The following is a 6000-nucleotide window of genomic DNA, read 5'->3' as shown; positions in this document are numbered from 1 at the left end:
GCCCCCCCCCCCCCCCCCCCCCCCCCCGCGTGCTTGGCTAACTGCAGGGAAGGATTTCTTATCAGCCACAGGCAAACAGCCCAGTAGGAACGGCCACCTCTGTCCCCTTAATTAAGTTCCCGTATTTCAAGCAGGTTACCATGAGCGATATCACTCTCCTGAGGATTACACAGCAAGATAAAGAACGGATGTTGCTTGAATGCCAGCAAACACCGGGACCATACGCTGCCAGGCTTTGTCAGGCAATGATACCAGATTACTTGCTGCAAGCTTGGCGTGGTCAAGTGTCCTACCATGGAGGACGGAATAAAGCGGCACTGCCCAGAAACCTTGTGGCAAGGCTTTTGGAGTACCTCCAGGAGAGCTTCATGGAGATGTCCCTGGAGGATTTCCGCTCCATCCCCAGACACGTTAACAGACTTTTCCAGTAGCTGTACTGGCTGCGAATGCATCCCAAGTCCTCAGGGCAAAATAATCATTAAAAAAACCTTGCTTTTAAACCATGTTTTATATTTTAAAAGGTAAACTCACCTGAGGTCCCTTCCATGGGGTCATGGTCTTGGCTACTGGCTTGGGAGGCTTGGGAGGGTACTTCAGTCAGGCTGAGAAAAAGCTCCTGGCTGTTGGGGAGAACGGAGTGCTGGGTGCTCTCTGCAAGATCCTCCTCCTCCTCCTCCTCTTCCCCATCCTCAGAATCCTCAGGTGTACAGACTATCCCAGACCCGGTTTGCACGATCACAGGTGGGGTAGTGGTGGCGGCCCCCCCTAGAATTGCATTCAGCTCTGCGTAGAAGCGGCATGTCCGCGGCTCTGACCCGGAGCGACCGTTTGCCTCCTTTGTTTTTTGATAGGCTTGTCTGAGCTCCTTCACTTTCACGCGGCACTGATCTGAGTCCCTATTGTGGCCTCTCTCCATCATGCCTTTGGAGATTTTTTCAAAAGTTTTGGCATTTCGTCTTTTGGAACGAAGTTCTGCTAGCACTGAATCCTCTCCCCATACAGCGATCAGATCCAGTACCTCCCGTGCGGTCCATGCTGGTGCTCTTTTTCGATTATCAGCCTGCATGGTTACCTGTGCTGATGAGCTGAGGTATCTGTGGTATCTGTGGTCACCTGTGCTCTCCACGCTGGGCAAACAGGAAATGAAATTCAAATTTTCCTGGGTCTTTTCCTGTCTACCTGGGCAGTGCATCCGAGGTCAGATTGCTGTCCAGAGCGGTCAGTGGTGCACTGTGGGATAGCTCCCGGAGGCCAATACCATCGATTTGTGGCCACACTAACCCTAATTCGAATTAACAAAATCGATTTTGGCGCTACTCCGCTCGTCGAGGTGGAGTACAGAAATCGATTTAAAGCGCCCTTTAATTCGAACTAAATGGCTCCGTTGTGTGGACGGGTGAAGGGTTAATTCGAATTAACGCTGCTAAATCCGAATTAATCCCGTAGTGTAGACACAGAGAGAGTCAGATAATCACAGACTCTCTCTGTGCACCTCTAGGAGCCCACGTTGTCCCAAGGGGGTAGGCAGTGGGGAGGAAGAGGTGGGACCATGGCTTTTCCCCGCCTCCTACACTGGATCACAGAGGAGACCAGCCGTTCTGGGGGACCAGGCTGCTCTGCATAGTGGGGAGTACAAGAAGAAATTGTGTCTGAATCCCTCCCCAAGCCCAGCACGGGGCAGTACAGCTCCATATTGCCTCTCTACTCAGGCCAGTGCCCTGGTGACGTGATCTAGCCCCTGAAGAAATTCTACAAGGGATATAAATCAGTTTCTCTGAGAATCCCTCCCTCCCATACCTTAGCTTTTTGGAACTTGTGGAAGCAGCAAAGAATCGGATCCAGGATTAATTTGTTTAAAATGTAACAGAATTATATAAAGTCCAAGTGCATCATCCCCTTCACTCTGCGCCTGATCACAGCCTTTGAAAAATGCATTTGCCACCAAGGGAAGCAAACAATCAATGGACATGTGGTCCTCCTCTCTAATCACAAGGCAGAAGAGCATGCTTCGGAGACTGCAGGACCCAGTGTGCTAGAAAGCACAGATGTTTGAACAAACACCCTGCAGAATCAGGGACATACACCTGACTCACCGGCTGACTGAACAAGGTGTCGCTCTAACACAGCTTCACGCTTCCTGGAGCTGACAGCTCTTTCTGTGGGCTCTGACTGATCTAATAAAGATCCACAGTTCCATCTGCAGCTGGACACGGTGAGAACCATTCTGTTGGTTGTTGCTGCGTGGTTTAGGAGCGCTGCCTTGTGGTGTGGTGTGAAAAAGGGAGAGCTGATATTTTATAGATATCTATTTAAAAAGAAGCTTAGAAAACACCAGCTGCCAGCCACAGAGGCTATGTTTTCCCTTCTCCAAGGTCTAAACCATTGTGTGAAGGCTTGAATCCAACCCCTGGGATCCTTATATAGTGGAACTGGGAGGACATCTCTTTCCCACCAGCACTGAGTTCTTCCTTGTGTCCTTTACCAGCCAGACAGGTTTATGGCTTTCCCTGCCTTTGGCCGCTAGCCTTCTCTGATGCTTAGGATCTGGCCTTTTCTACCATTGCCAGGTCAGGAATCTGTATCATGCAAAAAGGCTAAAATGCCATTCTGCTGTTGTACACATCCATATGATCTGGTTAGATTCAACTCTGGTTCCAAATTGACTTCTAGTTGTGGAGGTGGTCACAGGAATTCTGTAGCAAAGAAAGGGCTTGGTAATGCACAGCGGTATGAGAGCAGTCTTTGGGCTCTGGGAACAAACGGAAAGGTTTGGTTGCTACATTTAGTACTTTCCTGTTGACTTTGTAATCCAAGACATGATTATTTGGGCATGTGAGGGCACGGAGCATGCTCAGCTGCAGAGCATTCCCAAGACATAGTTTCCCAAGGCATAGAGATTCAAGGGTTGAGCCACAACACTGCCGAAATGGACATGTGCTCAGTCCGTGTGGGACATATGCTGGGCATGCCTTTGTCATATGCTCTGAGTGACAACGGATTGGCTGTCCATATTACTTACACATTAATAGCCAACCGCATCTTCCTTACTCACACTTTCGCTGAGTCTGCTTGTGAACAGCTAGATTGCACAGCCGACACCTCTGGGGGACTTCATTACAGAGATTGTCTGGAGCTGTGACGTTTGCATCCCCAGCCATCCTTTTCCAAAGAAGGAAAGGCTGCACTGGAGGCAATCCTATGGAGAATGAGAGGATGTGTTACAAACTCAGAAGCTACCCAGAAGGAGAAAGGACCCTGTGACACCCAGAAGGAGCAGGAAAGGCCTACAAGAAGAGCCCCTCTGCAAAGCAGAGCTAACTCAAGGAGGAGGAGGATAGAGTGAGAGGAGAGACACCAGGGCGAATTGGAAAAGGAGTCACCATGGGGAGGTGACCGCCAAATCCCCAGAGGTGTTGCCTTGGAGGAGAAGGAGAGCTCATGACTCTATTGTTAATAACAATAGAGTCATAAAGAATAAGAACCATAAAGAATAATAAGCCAGCCCTGCTCCTTTCCTTCCCCCCATAGAAAATCCAGTGTTTCTAAACCCATCAATACATCCTCTGTACATGCCTTTAGGATGGAGTTATCCTACTATCCCTTCCTCCTGCTGTGCTGCATCTCCTGACCGGCGGCAATGTGGAACAAATTGCAGAGTGAGAGGCAGGGCTATTCTTTCATGCAGTGAGAACATCTGAGGGGTTCCCAATATCCTACTCCCATGATTTGGCCAGTTCCTGACTCCCCTCTACCCAAGAACCTGCCCAGAGAAAGGAAACACACTGAATCATGGGAGGTTCCAAATTACATTCCAAACTGTCCCAGAAACATTTAGGGCAGGAGCAGGGCAGAAGCAAGGTGGGATCTGGCCTAGGCAAGCGCTGAGCCCTCTGTCCCTCAAACTTATGTTCGAGTTTAATCTTGATTGCAGAAAAGGCACGGTGACTTCAATTGTTTGCATAGTTCATGGGTCAGTGGAAAGCTGAAAACAGTGTAGAGGAAATGACAGCCACTTATTGAAACCACACAGGAAACATCTGACAATAAGCTTGGGACTAATCTCTTCAAATCCCAAAGTCCCTACAATAGACACCCCGCCCACAAGATCCACTCCTAACATTTGGATGGTCCTGTGTGCCAACGCCACATTGTAAAAATCTTGCGTTGGGCCTTTCCAGGTGTGCCCCTTTAAATTCGTGATCATATTGGTCTCTCCTGCCAAGCCCTCTTCCACTTCAAGCCAGAAGGTAGGTGCTAGGGAAGCTCAGCCAGTTACACCAGGAACAAAGCCAGAGCAGCAGCTAGTTCTGCTAGAGATTTAGGGCCATATCCTCAGTAGGTGTTAACTGTCCTAGCTCCATTGACTTCTATTTGCACCACTTGAGGATCAGGGTCTTGGGTTGCATCACTGCAGCATTTTCCTCCTTACTTCCCAGGAAAGGGCATGGAGTCCAGCTACTGATCAGGACTGGAGAAGCCAAAACCTTCCTGCTTATGGGAGAGGCTGGTGGAAACTTGTTAGCTGGTTGACAGGGGCAGAGCGACTAAAGAACAGCAGCCCTCCTACAGCTGCTAAACTGATCCTGCTGCTTTGGTACCCCTGGATGGTGCTATACAATGCAGAGCATCCACCTGCATCCTTTGTCTCCAGAAGCTATTCTGTTCAAGACCGATCAGCTGTGGATGGGTCATGGAATTGGGATGAGGCTCAACTGATTTCACTCTAATTTTATTTTCTCATTTTTTCTGAGTGGGATAGTGCCCCAATGATAGAACCACCCGCCTCTGGAACCTCGTAGAGGAGTGCAGTAGAGATTTAGGGCAGCAGGGCTGGGTTTGTATAGTGCCTACCAGAATGGGATGCTGGGCACTATTGTTATACAAATAATAAATAATCATGTCATGGGTAACCGCACATGGCAATCCAGGATAAGACACTGGAGCTCACCTTGGCTTAGAACCAAAAATGACAAACGTCCAAATGTATGCAGTGGTGTTGTAGCCATGTTGGTCCCAGGATATTAGAGAGGCAAAGTGGGTGAGGTAATAGCTTTTATTGGGCCAACTTCTGTTGGTGAGAGAAACATACACAGACTGGAAAGAGAGCTCTGTGTAAGCTTGCAGGCTTGTCTCTCTCACTAACAAAAGTTGGTCCTTGTCTCGCTAATCCTGCAAATGACACACACGAGAGACAAGTGTACAGTACCGGCTGTGAACTGATTGTGCCTCAGGGCAACAGTCTCCAGCTGCCAGAGAAAACTGAGCACCTAATGAAATGGGCAAAAAATAAATACTTTGTGCTAGGAAATAAAACTGATATCTTGCTTTGTTTATTTTTTTAACCAAACTACAGCCACGATCCAGTTCACATTAATGGGAGTTTTACCATTGATGCCAATAGAGGAAAGGATTCAGAAGAAAACTACAACTGGGGACAAAGAATGGGAAAGAGACTCTGCACTAAACAACATCAGATCAGGGAGGTTCTCCTTGACTTTTAGGACTCAATGATACTTTACCTTGAAAGTAAGAGAAGAGCCAAGCAATTGTGCTTCGGGTATCTGCAAACTATGGATATATCAGAATCTGTCAGAGAGCCAGTGGGAACTGGACATCCCTGTTTCCAGGGCAACTGAGTCAAGATCCAGAGATCTGGACCTAGTGGACTGAAAGGAGATGACACAGCAGAAGATTGTCAGTTTAGTGGTTGTTTGGGGTTTGTGGAGGGCTGCAGGGAGGGTTAGATGAAGCAATTCAATTCAGTGAGACTTTTTTGGGATGACAAGATACATATGTGTTGCTAAAGTGTAAGACAAATGCCAGACCCTTCAGGTGTGTGTCAGGGGCAGGTATGACCCAGCTGGTGTGGGGTCACACACTGTTTGGGGGTCCATTTGTTATTACTGTCCACACCTGATCTGGTGTCAGGATGGTAAGTGGTGCAGTGCCATTTCTCTCCTGTCTTTCAGGGCCAGGCACAATTTTTCCTCACTGCTTTTT

This window comes from Terrapene carolina, unplaced genomic scaffold (genome assembly GCF_002925995.2).
Source record: "Terrapene carolina triunguis isolate 2854851 unplaced genomic scaffold, T_m_triunguis-2.0 Scaffold130, whole genome shotgun sequence".
In the NCBI taxonomy this organism is placed as follows: domain Eukaryota; kingdom Metazoa; phylum Chordata; order Testudines; family Emydidae; genus Terrapene; species Terrapene triunguis.
Note: the sequence above shows the minus strand (reverse complement) of the source record.